Genomic DNA, 19075 nt, shown 5'->3' on the forward strand with positions numbered 1-19075 from the left:
ACAAGTCATTTTTTTATTGTGAGCAAACGAAGTGTTGTTATAGTTTGAATCGAGTTGAACAGTCGGCAACGTGACACATGCACTCAATTTCTCTGTGGGTGTTTTCTCAATAGTAGAGGCCTATTATCAGCAGTCAAAACTCAGGATGTTCTGAAGTGTGGTTGTACACATACGGCACCTAATCACTATAATACATAGAGGAGGAAAAGCCCAGCAAATAAAATCTATGCCAGTTTAAGTTGGCATTATTTTTAAGCTTTTTCTCAACCACTCAAAGAAAATTAATTTTTTTTTTTACTTCACCACATCTATAGACTTTGGTGTAGGCGAGTTAGCGGAGCAGTCATTTTGGTTTCCAGTCAGAAAAAAGGCTGCCCAATGGTGAGATAAAGAGACGTGGTCTCAAGAGAAGAACAGAAAAACACTTGCCAATTATTAAATCAGTCAATCTTTATCGATATAGCACTTGTAAGCAATGCTACTCAGAGGAAGAAAACCACCCAGCGACCATCTCAGCCGACATATGACAGGAGGTAAAAGACCTTTTCTGCGTCTTCACCCAGGCTTAAAAACATCCCACATATACCTTTCTAATTTCCATGTGAGACAGGTTTAAGTGACGTCATCTGTCACACAGACGGGCAGCTCCCTGTCACCTTGATTACCACTGGCCAGACGGTCGCTTGACCCGCGAGCGGTCGCGGCCCTGGCGGGGCGTCATCCACCTCCACCACTGCCTGTCTGCATGTAATGGTCGCGCTGTGTGATCGATGGCCTGTGTACCTGTGGAGCTCAGCAGCCCGAAAGCCACTTATACACACACACACACACACGTACACAACCAACTCGCTCTCATAAAGGCCAGGAGACATGCAGTACTCCTCAGGAAACCCCCTCCAAGTCACACCCTGACACATGGATCCATTATACAGGCTTGACTACATGTATGGTGTATTTATCATCTTGTCCAAACACACTGCAGTCTCACTGCTGAATTACCGGAATCATCTTGGGACTACAGATCCTTTGTTTTCTAAGCTTTTTTATGTCCATATTATTATATATGCTTTACCATTTGAAATAAACAGGAGTAATCCTAAATGTACCTTTCCCAGGTGTTCCCTGAAACCTCACACCAGTATTTCTGTTTGTCCGCCACAACTTTTGACAACTTGCTTCGCTGGATTAAACGTGCAGTTTTCCATTCCATTTTTGGAATTGCCAGTTTTAAATGCCCATATAGACTCTTCTTCTACTTGATCATTTTTCTGACCAATTGGACTATTTACTCTACACTGCCCCCGCGATTACCGGTGGTATTGGTGAGTTTCGTCCGTCATCGTAAGATCACCTGCGAGGCACACAATGACGGATGACCGAATGAACGCAAAGGCTCCGTCCATCTCCATCTTTTGCATAAAGTATAAATTGGCTTTTGGACTGGGAACACCACAGATGTGACTGAAATGAATAAACCATTCCCAAAAGTTAATGACAGTGGTGATCGGGGGGACGTAATAAGATGAGAAACACAGGACCTGTGCGCTTGGAAATGTTTAAAATCAGTCAGATTAGAACGAACAGTGGAGGAAGGTTAAACTCGAAGCATGGAGCCTCATTTTTGTTCGAGGACACCGCCTTTCCAACGTCTCGTTAGGTCGTCATCTAACGAAATAAAGAAATCCTACGGACGCCTCTTTAGCTCGATCGCTCATCCGTGAGCAGGGTTCCCTTGGAGGCTCTGTGTGTATGGCGGCTGAACCTACAGCAGGGGCGGGGAGCCTTTTTTTTTTTTTCTGTCAAGGGCCATTTCAATTTTTATAACATCCTCAGAGGGCCATGCAGAATTATTAAACACATATATCAAACTAACCTCTCCAACGTGACAGCTGGAAGTGCTTCTCTTTGACGAGGCGTCTAATGTCTGATGATGATGATGGTGATGATGCTTGCAGCTGATTTCAGCTAAAGCAACTCAAACTAATCCTTTGATTAGGCCATACATCATTTGCAAAGAGAGTAACAACCTCTACCCGGGGGGGCGCCGGCCTAAGTGCTGTTACTTTACCACTTCATAGGAATCGTGCATTAGAGTTTGTATGATTTGCAATTAAACGAGTCGATTGAAACATGTTCTATAACTTCATGTTTAGTTACATTTTCGGCCAACATTGGTGGGAATCTCACAGTAATTGGTTACATCCACATTCCAGTGCAAGCAGTCGGAGCTTTTCAGCACTTTACTGTCATGGCAAACCTGTAAAGTCACATTGCTATTTGAGGTAAAGGTTGATATTTGGAAGTGAAGAGTGTGGTGAGTAAGAGGGTCGCGGTTTCATGGTGTCTCTTAAAGCTATGATATGGCAGGTTTTAGGATTGTTCTTCAAAGCTGATTGTTGGTCACATGACCTCCACAGAAGTGTGTTGACTAAAGCCTTGGTTTTGGAACAGTATGGAACATATTGTAGTGTGTTTCCATTAGGAATAGTACCAATATAACCAGTCCAAACCGTGCATGCCTTCATTGGCGGTGCCAGAGTAAAATGGTATGGTACAGTCAGGGTGGAACTAGATCAGCTCCACCCATGACAGCCAACTGATTGGGCGACAGGAAACCGTCACACACTTGCGATCGGTCTATATGTCCCTTGGGAGTCGAGGCAATCGCCCGCAGTGTCTCCTCATACAGTGTTTGACGTCTTGTTGAGACAAAACAGCCACAAACTGAGCAGAAAATAAGAGTTGCTGAACGTCCTCCATTGTTACGATGTCATTGTTCTCAGTCGAAACACAAGCCTGAGCCCAGGGCTTCACCATTCCAACCCAAACCATACCATGATGGAAACACAGCACCATATTTACTTCAGTTTAGCTGTACGTTTGGAGCTGCAGTGACTGGTCAAGTCACATCTGAGTAATCAGTGACCAACAGAGGAACAACCACAAAATGGATGGGAAATTGGTAATCATTCAATGCAATACAGCAATATGCAATAAATGCACATTTGAATCAGTCAATGGCCAATCTGTCGTTGTCGCGAAGCAGCTAAATGAATCTGCTTTGCCATTACTTCTTCAATTCATCTTCAAGTTTTCCTTAAAAAGACTCTCAAGAGCAGAGGTTGCGCTAGACTTTTTCGTTGTCTGTCATTTTGACTGACAGGGTCATAAAAATCCCGTCATTATCTATTTTTACCGGTCACTTTAAATTATAATAATGACATATTCAATTGCATTGTTCATATTGCTGTGGAATATGAACAGTTAACCTGTGGCCTAAACGCACAGTCTCACACCTTCCTCCTGGTCCACATGGACTTAAATCGCGTGCCTGCTTGCGCGTAGTTGCGCGTGGTAGGAAATCCCGCAACATGCGCTCCTTCTGCACCAGTGGATCAGCTGCACCGGTCACAGACGTGCTCCAAAGCCTCCTGTCCATAGCTCTTTAACACGCTGTCAGCATTACAAGGATAGCGAGATGCATTGAGTACGGTGTCCAGGTCAGAAATGATGCTCAGATTCTCCGATGGGAATCTTTATTTTGTCGCACAACATTTTTCTATCCGCCCTCCTCAGCCAGGAGAACTCCCGCTCCCACTGAACTCGCCTAACCTCCTTACTGCCGCTTCCTCGCTCCACTGAGGCCAAGGGCTGAGTTTGTCCTTCATCTGCATCTATCCCTCTTTTTTCACCTCTTTTATCAACATAGTTTTTAGGGGTGTGAATTGCAATCTGTCAAAATGACGGATGGCTCTCAGATTTTTCCGTCACCGTTTAAAAAAAACGGTCAATGACGGAAAATATTCGGTTAACGCGACCCCTGCTCAAGAGACTTGTTTCCCTTGCAAGCAACTGCCCACTATTAACTACAGCTAGCGCCTTAACTTATTCGCAACTATAGCTTATAACAGATATCTCTAAAATGCTGTTTATATTTCGCTTTTATATCGACTCAAAGGTTTTCTCACTGAGCTAACACCCCGATCCCCCTTTTGCTCTAATTTGTGCCATTAGTGTAACTGTAATATCCGTTTTGTTCTCAGTGTTAGAGAGGCTTCGCAGAGTTAATAAATTCCAATGTTGGGCTAAGAAGAACTGAGGCTTCTTTCTGTTCCTGCCAAAAACGAGGCATCTGGTCATGACTGTGTCAGACAGACTTTATCTCTGCCGTGTCAGAAATGTTTGTTCTTACATCGCGAGGTGGGCGGTTCTGAAATGATTCATGTGTCATAAAAAGTAAATACAGGAAAAAAAAGAAATTCTCGTCAGTGACATTTCTGCCTTATTTTAATTTGTATTTGAAAACGAACGTCTGAGTTAAACAAAGAACACCATTGCTCATCATAATGTACATCAGCGATAACCTTGAGTGTGACTTCAGGCTTATTTCTCTATGTTTTTTTCTAGTGAACAGGATCAGATTTAGTTATTTCTTATCCGCTGTATATTTGAACACACGCATGCATTCTCCTTGCATCTCCCCCGTGTTCTCTCCTGTTCCTGCGTGTCTCCTCCATAAACAGAATCCCTTCTGCTTGATCTTTTCAAAACTCTGCGTTTGTCCTTTGGAGAGCCAAGGTTACCATGTCCATCGCTCCCTCCCCTCCCCTCTCTCTCTCCCTCACGCCGCCGCCGCAGAGATCTGTCAAACAACTTCTGAAGACTCTCCTCACTTGGCAAACTTAAAGAGTAGCGTGATTTTTTTTTTTGTCCCAGGAGGTAATCGAGCTCCTTCTCCTCCTCCATCTCCTGCAACTGGTATCTTAAAACAGAATAGATCAAGGATGACGGGGTCATGCAGGAGAGCTCAGGTACTCGGCGGGAAAAGTTCAGCGTATTGATGTGCTCCAAAAAGGGCTGCTGCTTTCACAGAGAGAGACGTCCATCAGAGCGCACGCTTCCTACCTGCGCAGGTAGCCCTGAAGAGATGCTGTAGGTTAAGACACAGAGGAAAATGACTGGCTTAAAAACGGAGATTATCCATGTGGCGGCCACTCAAATCTGAGGCGTCGAGTTTTGTGAGACTCACAGAGGTCACTAGCAAACCACGCTCCTATTGGACGATACCAGCTGTCAATCACACTGGTGTCCGCTCAGAAGTTGATCCATCTGTTTTCCTCTAAACATCATGTTCTATCGAAGAAGACTGAGACCATGAACTCCTCAGGAAAGTGTTGACTAACGTCATAAATCCAGTGAAAAGTAACTAATTTTCCCTCAGACAGTGGAGTAGCCCCCTAGTGGCAATGGAAATATTGGTTGGATTTCCACATATTTTAGTTTTTTTGGTTCGTTTTGGACAACAGTAAGTTTACCTTGTTACCCAGTTTACCCAGTGTACCTTCCGCCTTCCTCAGAACTGCCGCCTGATGTTAGGTGGTTACGATCCTGAAAAAGAAAGAAGCATTCCAGGAAAACCTAAAATCAGCTATTTCAGACCACTGCAAACAACAGAACCATGTAATGAATCGGGAAGAGGCCAGAGTCATTCGCGCAAAGAGAAAACTGATACCAACGTGGATCATGGAGGCAGTGGAGATAAGAAAACGTGCGCACAGGACGATGAACCGGGATGAGGGAGCGTACGTGCCGTCACACACCTGGAGCACCGTCTGTCTGGGGGAGCAACCGGACAGCAGGAGGCGTGGTCAATCCGTCACACTGAGGACGGCGGAAGATACTCGCTGAAACTCAATCAGAAGACACAGTGAACATTCACAATATATTCCACGTATTTTACTCTCATTACTTGTGTCCATGTAAACATAGCTAACGTGGAGTCACCAGTGACGCTGGTTAAAATCCTGACGCCGATTGTTTATCGCGACCACGGCAGCGTTTCTTGTGAACGCACACAAAGAAACAGATTATTCTACATCGGGAAAAATGGGACATTAATCAGTTCATAGTTGTCAAAACAGTGGTGATTGCTGACTTCATTTTTTACACCCCTTCTTCTTCTTCTTCTCACCCACATCATGAACCCTCCTTCATTCTCTTTCCACTTTAACTTTTATGAAAATGGAAGTCGGGGGGTGGGGGAGGGAGAGAAGAAAAAAAATGTGGATAAATGTCTTCCTCGCTGGAAACTAATGATCCACTGGTGTCTTTCATTCTTGGCACTGAAAGTGGAGAAGAGCTTTGATGATGGAGGATTGCAGCTGACAGATAAAAGCTGGTTGCCCCCCAGCTCCAACCCCCCCCCCCCCCCCCCGTTACTCCCCGAGACGCTCCCCCCTTCTCTCATACTACTTAGTTATGAGCTCCACTGTCATCGCTATGGTAACCCATTGTTATTTCACATTTCATCTTTGCCACAAAAGTTCAAGCTGAAGGCAAAAGGAGAACTGTACGAATCCGGTTTGCCTCCGGCTCTGTATCTGTTAGTCTCCCCTTGACTGCGTCTGTTCGACACGCAGAATGCACTTTGGTAGCGCGACTCCCCGTCTTTTGAAGAACACGTTTTCTGTCGGCACTTTGTGTTTGTGTGTGTGTGTGTGTGTCTACAGCTCCTTTTGTTCGTCTTCCTATTCAGGTCTTTGGATAAGCACTTGAGGTTTTTTTCTCTTACCTTTTTCCCCCTACATCAGACATCCAGTGACACAATTATACAATAAAAGGTCACAGTATTGAACGCCACATGTATAAAACTCGGCAAAAAAGCTTTCTCCCATCCTTGTATTCCCGCACGCTGACTCGCTTTACTTTCTTCTCCACTTCATTTTTATTTCCTCAAAAAAATAAACTCCGCCGCCGCTGCCGCCGCCGCTGCCTTTAAAGCTCGCATTCAGCAAACCCGTCTCCATTTATTTTCGCAAAATGAGCCTAAATAATAGAGAGCTTATTGACTGCGAGGAAGGACTTGAACCTCCCTGAGAAAATTCAATTCAAGCAACTTTATTAGTCCCCACTAAGGGCAATTAATTAAAGACCAGCGTGGTAAGGACTAATAAAACACAAAAAGACAACACATCGCAGCGTACACGCGAGCCAAGAAAGTCCCAGCTGATGGAAAAATGCCGTCGTAAAACAATAAAATAAGATGGAAAACCGCATAAAAAACAGTATCAAAACAATATAAAGAACTATGGAGGGGTAAAATTGTGAAAAGTGTGACAGCTTAAGGGACAAAGGATCTTTTTTTGTGTGAGCAGGTAACGACACTCTGATGACAACAGAGGTGCAGGTTTTAATGCCTTCTGGTGGATTCTCTTCATTACAGTACATATTCAAGTCTGTTTGTTCCATCCCAGTCGCTTTTTAGAGCAGATTTTTTGAGGCTGTTCTTGTCTTTAACTGTCAGGCTCTGAAACCAGGAAATAAAAGTCAAAGATTTACAGTTATATGTTAAATATGTATTTAAACGATCTGGATGTGCTGTAAAAACCATGTATCACCAATGGGAAGCACCAAACCCATTTATTTACCTAAATGTTGACCTGAACATTTTTATTTTCCTGCATAAAAGTGTGAAATGACCCTCATTTGAAACAGTATTTCAAAACATCAGCCCTAAACCTCGTTGTTTACTATGATATATGCTAATAAAAATGCTTTTTTGTCCCCTTTTTTGTCCCCTGGAGCCACAAAAAAAACTATTTGACCCACAAAAACTACGGACTACAGAAAAGAAAACGACCAAACTTTTATAAAGTGGAGAAAATAACTACTTTGAAATATAACACAACAAGTCACTTCCTCAATAAGTCAAAACGCAAAAGGCTATGAATCTGAACACATTTATGTAATGCCCTTCTCCAGCTCTCAACAATGCACCAGAATATAGGAAATCGCATCTACCAGATTCAAAATTTTCTGGGGGAGGAGCCCCAGACCCCCCTTCCTGTATGCACCCACTCTTGAACAAATACGATGGTCCTTATGCATCTGTGCCCAGGGGAACAGTAGTTCATAATCCGTCTGTATTAATACAGTTTGATAATGTAACATTATCGGTGGGAGGGGGGCCCCCCAAATCAAATTCTGCTTAGGTCCCCCTAAAGGCTCGGGCCGGCCCTGCTTGTTTTACAGAGACTTGTAACTTTTCCTCTGACACTAACAAAGCTTTTTTGTCTTCTTGCAAAAAAAAAAAAAATCTTACTCTTACTCTTGCACTCGCGCACAATTTGATTTTGACTTGATTTGATTTGAGTTGCTGCCACTTTCACTTTGACTTCACTGACCCAGAGTTCCTTTGGCCAGAAGAGACAAGGGGCCTCGCCCTGCCAGGATCGAAGAGAACACTGCTTATAAAAGAAAAGTCAAACTTTGTTTTTATTCAAATGTGACGCACAACTAAAAATAATATCAAATAAAATAAGACGACGCGGTGTTCAATGAGGTGTGTGAGATGTAGATGTCAGACGGAGCCTGAACACGTGGACGAAAGCGCCCGACATCGTGACCATCTGATCTGACTGGATTCAAAGTGTTGATCCTTGATGTGACTGAGTGCAGCTCTGTTGTTTTGAAGGGGCAGACGTACAGTAACGTTCTGAAATCCATTTTTTATAACTATTCAAATCTCCATGTTACATGTACAAGGTTTACCAGTTTCTTTCTCCTTTAACATATCATTTACACTTTGATTTCAGCCGCACCGATGTTAGCGCGGTGTTTCTCAAAGCGTGGGTTGCGACCCCCTGGTGGACCGTTGAGGGGGTCTCCTTCAACTGAGAAGCTAAGAAGCTAAAAGCTAGACACAAAGTATTGTACTTGTTCAAATTAAAGTTGACAAGTTATATGAAGACCATTTTCTAACTTACATTGGTATCCCTTTATTTCATTAAGGAGTTACCAGTTTGTTTTGTCAGTCCATGAAGTATTGCTGCGTTCCATTTGTTGCCAGAAGTCGGAATTTTGCGAGTTGAGGGGCCGTTCCTTCGACTGGCTTCTAGCTAAGCTAGCTAATTAGCTAGCTAAAGGCTGGGCACAAATTTCACGAGTATTGTTTTTGTTCAAATCAAAGTTGTATGAAGAGAACTTGCTGACTTATGTTTGAATTAGCTTAATTGATTTAGTTGTTGGCAGATCTTTTCTTTTAAGTGGTAGATGTGGTGTGGACAGCAAACGCAGCTGGACGTCACTGATGTGTCATGTTGATGTAGCAAGTTAGTTGCATTAGAATGTCATTTTTACGAGCCGGGGTTTATGGTTTGAGTAATTAAATGCCATATGAGATGTTATATAAATGGACGGCTTCATGCATCAGCAGTTTTTTGTGTAGGGAAGCACATAAACCCTTTTTTTTCATCAAGCACTGCTGCACAATCACGGAGGAGGTCGGAGAGAATTAACACAAAACTTTGATTTGTTTAATTAAAAAGGAAAGAAAGAGCAGAAATCTTTAAGTGTGAGACCTTGGATGTGAGCAGTTAAACAGCAGATGTTGAGTTGAAGTAGCAGATGTTTAGATGTCATCGGTGGTGAGAGGAGGCTGCAGACACTCGCATTCCTGCCTGTACACTAACTAATGTGTGAGCTCATGGCCAAGTGGTGTCTGCGTCTCTGTCTGTCTGTCTGGAGGGGGACAGAAACTAAGCTCAATCTTTTGCATTTTAGCCCAACGTGTGTTACTAATAACTCATCACGCACTGCTGAAAAAAAATGATTTAATCCTGGGTTTAAATGGGTTTTTCACCAGTGGGAATTTAATTTAATTTAATCCACATTCACATTCACATTCATGTTTCTGATGCAAAACAGCCATTGGCTTCACCTTTAGCCAGGAATGGTTTTGGTGAATCTTTAGTGTTGACAATGCTGGACCTTATTACAACAAAATGAACATTTTAGTGCTGAAATATTCATTCATTCAATGAATGAATGAATAAATATCTTTATTTCGGTTACATTCATGGAATCTTCTTCTTAGAAAAACCAAGAAAATCAATACAATTATCATTGCACTTACAATTATAGCACTAGATTATCTTCATTCAGCGTCGTTCCATAACTTTATCCCCAAAACAGACACATACACGTCAGTATTTAATGTTTGTTTTCACTTTGATGAATTCAAACTTAAATAATCATTTCCTTTAAAGAATGTCTGAAAGGAAGAATTTGAAAACCTGATTTGTGGATTCCAGAAGTTTGTTTTATAAGTGTTTCCCTGAAATTTCGACACAGTACGACATATGTACGCCGTCACAAGTGAACAAAACAATATCCTTAAGGCTAATTCAATAAATCCTTTGTTTTTTATAAAGAAAAGCAATAGATAGACAGTCACTTCTAAAAACACTGGTTCAGTTTGAGTGAGGAACCCAAAGCAAAGATCCGACATTGTTAACAAGTGTAAAATTGTCACTGAGCTCCATTTTTGTTGTTGCAGTTGTTGTTGTTTTCTTCTTCTTCTGACTTGTTCTGTTTCTGGCACGTTTGTAACGTCACATTTCACGCACCAGTGATGCAGAGGTGAAAAAAACAACACCACCATCCAGACCATGCAGACAAACCAGTGGCAATGGGATTTGTATTAATTGCCTTTTTCTTACCGGGGTTCAAAAAAAGAAATCCTGACTCTACCTGCTAATTTTATTGTGAAAGAGGCTTTTGAGACCGTGTGTGCATGAGCATTCAGATTGCTCCAGTGCACACACACACACATGTTCGCATTTCTTTGTATTTGTGTGTGAGCCTCAGACCGAGCTGCTCACTGCCTGCCCGTCTCTCCATCGTCCCCCCCCCAGAGGGTCATTCAGCTCCTCTCCCAGCTTCTAATCCCGTCTGTCCGGGGGAGATAGAGGGGAGCGGACGGCTTCAGCGCACCCGGGGTGCCGCAAACACAATCACCAGCCTTTCACAGACACTTAACGGGGCTTTGCGCTTGTTCAACAAGGCAAAACGCGGCAGGAGGGATCAATTTAATACAAGGCCTGACTCAAATGGAAAGAGGGTAAATAAATAAGCAATGACAGCGAGGACTGTCGCACAATTTGTGTAGTGGCTGCCCCCGGTCCCCTCGGTCTCCCCTCTGCTTCTGTTTTAGCCCGGCGCACCTATACATATGAATCCATCTCCTAGCCTCTGTGGTGCATGTGTTTGAGCTGAGGGGGGGAGAAAAACCCTGGCTCCTCTCTCTCCCTCTCTCATCAGGGTGTGTTATTTTAATAAATCACTTCTGCCATTGCTTGGTACATTAATTCCCCGGGCCCAGAGGGCTGTGTTGCCACTAGCAGCGATCTGCATGAGGCGCTAAATGATGTGGGGGATCCCCTGGTGAGAGAACAGAGGCTCGGCGAATCTTCCCCTCCACCTCAGCAGAGTTGTCGGTTTGGCTCTCGACCAGGGTTTGGCCCGGGCTCTCAGCAGACATCATCATCAGAGGAGAGCCAAGGCCTCATCTCGCTGCACATACCAATGAGATGCACATAAATACGTATATATATATATATGTATCCAGGAGGGGAGTCACCTGACACTGTCGCCCCCTTGTGTGGCTTCATTACGCTCCATCACTCTGGGGTTTATATCACATATATGCATATATGCATACGTGTGTGTGTGACATGTGAACCCGCAAATCAGATTTTTTTTTTTTAGAGGCTTTTATGCTCCGTCCGTCTGGGTTTTTGTTTTTCACACAATCCAAAGACGACGAGTCCGTCCCGCCGCTGTTTAACCTGCGTGCTCCTTCACCTCCCCGTGTGCAGGAAGATCCAAATGAAATTCCATCACGTCGGCCAGGGGGGGAGGGGGGCCGGACGCATGCATAAACACAACACTGGTGCGGCTGTTTTTACAAGGATTCAATCCGGCGTCATGCGACTGCCACGGGAGGCAGGTGGCGAAAGTAACACCCGCCAAAGTGGTAAACCCCCCCCCCTCCCCTCCTGCAGCATGTTGATGCATCATGTGGCCGTTTCATGTCTTTATCCATCATAACTCCTCAGACAGAGGGGAGGTTGCCATTGGTATGCACAGACAACACCGGCGAGATTCACCACCCAGAATACTGCTGGGAGATTATACCCTTCCCGCTCCACGCAGCGGGGATTCGGTCCACCGTAAGTAGAGCACATGGGAGCCGGTGAGGTGTGCTCGGAATGAGAGAGCGCGGCACAGGATTCGAGAACTGCCACAAATACAGCAATCTCTCACACTCTTGGCTTCTTTTTTAACCTTTTTTTCCCTACGGGAACTCCTGTTGAAGCTGTTGCACTACAGATTAATCTGACTGGTTGTCATTCAGCACGTTTTCATGATCGGTTGACTTTGCCATTTAATTGGACTATACTGTCCATGGCTCATTATATAAGCATTAATAACATGAGTTACTGAAGGAAGTGTGGGACAACCTTGTGACACTAGGGGGCATTGTGCCTCCTTTCAGCTTCTTTTTGGGGTTGACCCGCGACGTCATGTAGCAGATCAACTTTAGCAGGTGGCTCGTTGGCACAGTGTTCGGGTGAGGTTAGGCTGTGCCTTCACCACATGTCGCAGGAATGGGTCGACCACATAACAAGTTCCCAGCTCCATTATTTTTTGTGGCGGGGGTATTTTTTTTTGTTAACGATTGCCTAATTTTGTAGAAGCTCTGTACAGGGTCCCCCATTGATGCCTTTTTTTGTTTTATGAGATGTTGTATGCTTGGAAATTAAAGAAGTGTACTAAAAATTTACATTGCGGGTCGGGTCTGGTTGAGTCCCATAATAAGTGATAATAAGGAGACACTGGTTGGAAAGTGATTGGACTTGTGTTTCTCTTGTGGAGCTGGGAGGTCTAGCATTATTTGCGACAGAACAGTGATCGACAGGGAAGTTTTAACCATAAATACAGTCAGAGTATTCTTCCGCTCACTCTGTGTCTGCATGCCGTCTTCAAGCCAGGCTTGGACCAAACGAAACAAAACAAAACAAAACGTTGGGTTTGTGCCGGGTTTGTTCAATAATCTCAGTCGTGTTTGAACATAAACAATACAGCCCAAGCCACACTGTAGCTGGTCCCATGTCAAGCGCGTTGCTGTGTTTTTCTGTCGTCCATTAACTCGCATTTCAGGTCAAATAAACATTATTGGACAAAGTGCACTTGAACGTAAACATGCAATAGTAATAATTTGAATTCCCTGGCAGTGTTATTCAGATGAACAAACTACAAATTCAGTCAAACAAACATGTTGACATGTATTTAAAAAGTCTGTTTTTCATTGGATTAACACAATAATTACATATTTGAATGTGATATGTGTGGTGGGCAACCACAGGCAGCACATGCAGGACGTAAACAACAAAACAGCAGTGATAAATTATTCCATGAGGTGGCAGGAAAAAAACTAAATTACTTTGCGACACAAGAGAAAATAATAATCACGCTCAAACTCTAAATTAGTTAATCGATAAATTATTCATCGATTGTTTATATCAAAATCTCGGAGGGAGCGGCGCAGGAGTCGTCGTCGCAGAGCTTCAGCTCACGCATCAAATCATTACACAACGAGCAGCAGCAGCAGCAGCAGCAGCAGCAGCTTTTATGAAGGGCTTATGTAGTATCAGAGACAGGAGGGAAGAAAAAAAAAACAACTGAATGAGGTAATTTGAACAAGTGCAGCGACTCGCCGCTGTTGCCATGGTGTGCAATGACACACAGTGGAAACAAAGATGCAGCACAGTGAAATGAGGAGGTCTTTTTTTTACAACAATCCCAGCTGGCTGTTACATAACGACGGGCAGTTAATGAAAGTTTAAAGACCACTCCTCTCGCAGATACTTCACGGTTCTTTCACCTGCGTCTGATTTCCAACACCGACCACGTCGCCATTTGTCTTACTCGGGGAACTATCCTGACCCATTAAAACAGCATCTGTGCGTTTGACTTAATACGGGCACGGAGGGCTGTCTTAATTAATAAGCAGGCATCCACCAAACTAATCTGCCTGTGTTGTGAAGTCTGTCCTTTCCATTAAGTGGGACTCACATTATCTCCTAATCAAATTAGTCACTTAATTGTGGCCCTCCCTTGATGGATTCCATGGAGAAAAAAAGGGTTGTGGTGGGGGGTGGGAGGGGGTTTGAGAGGGAGTGCCCTGTTTGCTGGGGTGGGGGGTGGGGTGGGGGGGGGATGGAACACAGCTGTTTCATTACGATATGAATTTTTTAATAACTAAAGCGTTGGCTGTCATCTCCTCGCTTTGAACCTTTCGCGGCGGGTGAAGTTGGAGTTGACATTTTATCCACTCGCAGTGTCGAGTGTTGAGCTCATGTGTTGGGTTGGGGGCTAAGTACCTCGCCCCAAGGCCACTACCCGATTGCCCCAACAGGGGATTGACCCCTGTCATCCGCTGATCACTAGTGTGCTGTCTTAATCACTTCCCCCTCACTCGCCTGCTGCTACCGCTTGATCTTAGTCGATACGTCAGCTCCTTCAGCCGTGATCGAGCTCCCTTTCTCCGAGTCACGATTCATCCTCTGCGTGACGTGAGGATTCTACTCCCACTGTGGCGTGCGGCGTCTTCCTCCATGAAGGGCTAACCCCCCCCCCCCCCCCCCCGATGAATGGCGGCGCGTGTTGGTAGTTTTTTTTCCCCCCGCTGATGGAGTTTTATCTCCTGCCCTTTCAGAGCAGGCCAGACAATAAAAAGAACCACAGCAGTGCATGACAGGTTAACCCTACAGTAATAGAATACTGTTAATAGTCTCCGGCATGAGCCAAAAGTCGGCTAAGGGGGGGGGGTGGCCTGGGCGGGGACAGATTGCCGAGCTACCTCAGCGTTGATGGCGCCGGGCGCCGTGTTCTCGCTGTTGTCGGGAGGGGAGCAAGGACAAAGAGAGGGCAGGTTGATGGCTTAACGGGTGGTTTGATGGTTTCATGGGGTGAGAGGGAGGTTTGGACGGGGCAGCCAAACAGCTGAAACAGGACGGGGGTGGGGGGGGGGTTCACATTATAGAAAATGATGGCAACCAGCTGCATCAGATATGCAGTATTTAAATGTACACAGTGGTGTTTGGAGTCCTGGAACAACCACACCAGAAAATGACAGGAAAAGTAAAGTTGTTGTTAGTCGCTGTACTTGGTTCATTTTTCAAGAGACAAATGAATATTAAGAGACAAAGGAACTCCTGACTTCTCCACGGCAAACAAAGACAGATTTGCCCAAACAAAAACTGAAGGTAAAGCTTAACCTAAGACATAATTCATGTCCCTGTCCCTGTTGCTCTTGTGGAAAAATGTTAGTGTAGAACTTGTTAGTTGTTAGCGTGAAGATGAAGTGGTCATAGTTCCCTGATTCTTGCTCCTGAGCACGAGGTGCGTGTTTTTAATGACACGCTGGTTCTAGTCGCTCACAGCTGGAGCTGTGATTAAAGTAAGGGCTGCAACAATTCATCATCAACTATTCTGATCACTGATTCATCGGTTTGTGGTTTCTGATGTGAATATTATCTGGTTTTCTTGCCACGTCTATCCCAAAACTCCAAGAATTTGGACATTTTTGGACATTTTATGGACCCAGCGATGACCCCATCGATCATGAGCTGCAGCCCTACTTTTATTGCGTCATCATGATGAGATGACACGAAGGAAGACGCCAGCATCCTTGGGGAGGAGAAGCAGTTGTTAGAAGAAGTCCAAGTAACGTACAAATTAAACACAGACAATAAACAAAGTCTTAAAAACTTTTTTTGTTAGATTACAGAATCCTTGAGTCTCGCCTCTCGCTGCCTTACGTTCACATCCAGAGCGGTGAATATAGTCAACGCTATAACGCGGCGCTAATGCTTGTGCAGAACATAGAGAATAAACACAATCAAACTGAACAAACAGTCGGACGAGATTGAGACGATGTTGTCCCGACGTTTGACGCCGACGTGTCTGTTCCCCGGCAGATAATCCCCGCACAGACGCTTCCAGTGGTGCCACACACATATACACACATACGCGCCCGCTCAACCACCGCGTCTGCCTGTGTTTGTTCCTGTAGCACCTCTTGCTTACAGTTTGTCATGTCCGAGTATAATTAGGCTACTGCAAACCGAGGCAGCGTCGGTGTCATCATCATCATCAGGGCTGTAGGAGGAGGAGCCCGTCTGTCCGCCGCTGCACCGTCCTCCACGGCGTCTCCTCAGAGGACCTCTCCGCTCTGTGTGGGTAAGATAATAGAAGCTCGCTCAGAAGATGTTAATTGAGGGGAGATAAAGTGCAGCCGTGGCTGGAGGGATGCGGCGTGCGGGGGCGAAGGGGAAGGAGGGAGGGCTACCTGATTAGAGGCTGAGGTGTTTGACTTACAGCTCCTGATTCTGTCCGTGTTATATGTGGCACTAGATTTTCAAAAAAAACAGCAGCAGCAGCATGCATCAAAAAAAAGAAAAAGAAAACAGACCTTAAAGACAGATATGAAAGTTTCTCCTGAATCATTTGTGTTGTTCAGTGCAGTGCCATGCCATGCCATGCTGTGCTATAGCCTTGAAAGGCCTGATAAGGCCAGGAGGATTAATATATTTCACCTCTCAGTAGCTGCTGGAGCGGAATGGTGCTGTCAGGTTCTGCAAGATGGAGCTGATATGGAGGGGGGGGGGGGGGGGGGACTTTTGTGTGTGTATGTGTGTGTGTGTGTGTGAGGGGACGGGGAGGTGGGGAAAATGTTTAGTGGCGCTGGTTCTTGTCACGATACTGGAGTTTCATCAGTGAATCATCAATGAAAAAATACAGTATCATTTATCCGTATCTGCTCGTTTTATGTGCTTGTGGTGACTGGGGTCGGTGAGGTCGCCTGACACCGTTTGTCTTGTTTCCCCTTCGACTTTTCCCAGACAAACTTTGCACTTTCAGACACAAAGGATTGTGTTATTTTGGAAATAAAATACCTTTTCTGAAACCATCAGACCTGACTGAGGGAGCGTTTGTGCGTATACAGCAGCAGAGCAGGGGCGGGCGGTGACCGTAAATGTTTACCCCGTTAAAAACTTTTGAAACTTCTCGTGAAAACTTCTTTGTGTCTCCAGTCTTACTTGAGTGAGCTCAGCGTTGCTGCTGCCGCTGCCTCCGTATGTCTCGACGTAAAACAAACCACTTCCTGTGTGCAGCGGGGATAATGTCGCCGGGTGACACCACATGTAAACACCTCCACATTGAGAAACACAGATGATAGACTTAACCTGCGTTTGCGTGAACTCATTTGACAGTGGTTCAAACGTCACATTTGTTGATATTTAAAAGTTACATACTGCAGTGTTGAATTCTAGTTTTTTAGAAAACTAGATTATCCGCACACAGGCAGCACGTAGAGCAACGACGACACACTTCACGTGGGCTGAGGGAGGAGCAAGCCACGACCAAAAAAAGGTGTTCCCACCCAAAAAACAAAAGATTAATAATAGTGGCATATGCATAAAAAGGGATGGGATGGATGGGGAGGTTGCGCGGGGGGGGAGCAGACTCCTGATTCTGCCCAGGAGAAAACGGATGGAGACGAGAAAGCGGAGGGCGTGAGGACAGACGAGGCGAAAACAGTGGCAGCCGCCGCTATAATTGCCTGAATGCCACTGGGGATTGCTTTCATTCAATTGAAGCGTTCGCTTCTCTCCGTACAAGGGAGGGAGGGGAGAGAGGGAGGGAGGGTGAGGTGGGGTGGCGTGGGCGTACGAGCGGGCGGGCGGGCCCGGAGATCCGATGGTGTCCCCTCTCTCTCTCTCCCTCTCTCTCGCTCTCTCTCTCTCTCTCCCTCGCTGTAACATACAGAGATGCGGGCGACAGCAGAATCTCCAGCATCAGTGTGAGGCAGTGCAGAGAGAGAGTGAGAGAGTGAGAGAGTGAGAGAGTGAGAGAGCATGTTGTGCTGTGAGAGAGTGAGGTAGTGATAAGGAGGTAGGTGGACTGCAGAACATGTGATTGTGCACACGAGTGCAACCTTACATGTGAGTGTGAGTGAGCGAGTTTGATATTTTCCAAACACTCCATCACCCCCCCCCCCCCCCCCCCCCCCCCCCCCCCCCCCCCCCACCCCCCCCCCCCCCCCCCATGCACACACACACACACCTCAGTCATAACACCACACACACACACACACACACACACACATACCATCGCTGCCCAAACACTCACACTCCCAGAGGAATCCTTGTATTTCTTTATTCGGGCTCCTGTTGGTGCGCACATTGGATGCTCTGCTCCCTCCTCCTCCTCCTCCTCCCTCATCTTCTTCTCCTCCTCCTCCTTCTTGTCCTGCTCTTCTCTCCTCCTCCTCCTCTTTGCCGCTCTCACAGCCTACTTTTTCTTTTTTTCCCCCTCCCTCCCCTCTTCAATCTTGTGTGTGCAGGTTGTATCTGACGGAGGGACCGGTGCTGCGCTCTCTCCCATCACCGCGCTCGCTTCGGCAACAACACTGTGAGTATTCTCATGCTAATTTTGGCTTCTCCAGCCGCTGCCGATTGTGGGTTTGTGTGTGTCTCTCTCGCTCTCTCTCTCTCCGTCTTTCTCTCTTCTTCTTTCTTCTTCTTCTCTTTTTCCTCTTCGTTTCCTATTCTTTTGCTGTTCTTTTATTATGATTTCATCTGTGGCGCACGAACGCTGTGTGGCAGGCAGGCAGCGCGGGAAAAAGAAGTGGATACCAAAAGGATTGAGAGCGAGACGATGCACAGAAATAGACAAGAGAATGTGAAAGGAGGCGAGGGGGGGGGAGGAAAAGGGAAGAAGGGAAGAAGAGATTTCTGCTGCCGACACTGCTGCTGCCGCCGCTGCTGCTGCTGCGAGCAGCCGGCTCTGCCTCTGGAGGTGTTTCTCTTGGAGGATGGTGGAATTGCTGAAAGGGATAAAGGGGGCGGGTCCTGGTTTTGTGAGTAGATAGTTGTGGAGGAACGATAGGGGATGTTGTTGACGAGCTGAGAGCGCTTCATCAGACAGCCGGGGCAGCTGGAACCAAGGAATCTCTCTGCCGACTAAACTTCTGAGTCATTTTTGTTTGTCTCTCTCTCTCTCTCTCTCTGTCTCTGTCTCTCTCTCGTTATCATGTTGAGAACGATGACATATATGTATATATATGTATATATGGTACTCTCTTTTCTCGTGCTGATTGAGAAGAAGAATCATACGTGGATGTTTGGTCTTTGGTGCCCACCTTCTTCTCCTTCTCCACAGCGTA

The 19075-nt window shown here is 45.5% G+C and overlaps 1 protein-coding gene across 2 annotated transcripts in view; it reads left to right on the forward strand.

Annotated features, from left to right (window-relative positions):
• The window catches only part of LOC131474972 (RNA binding protein fox-1 homolog 3-like), a 519357-nt gene that overhangs the window by 173941 nt on the left and 326341 nt on the right, over positions 1-19075 (forward strand). The window contains exon 4 of one of the 2 annotated variants that reach the window (XM_058652721.1): positions 18254-18321. The exons of the other annotated variant lie outside the window; for it this stretch is intronic. The gene's annotated coding sequence lies outside the window, so the exon portion shown is untranslated. The remainder of the gene's footprint in view (positions 1-18253; positions 18322-19075) is intronic. 2 annotated transcript variants of the gene reach the window in all.

Source organism: Solea solea, chromosome 16 (genome assembly GCF_958295425.1).
Source record: "Solea solea chromosome 16, fSolSol10.1, whole genome shotgun sequence".
NCBI classification, from domain to species: domain Eukaryota; kingdom Metazoa; phylum Chordata; class Actinopteri; order Pleuronectiformes; family Soleidae; genus Solea; species Solea solea.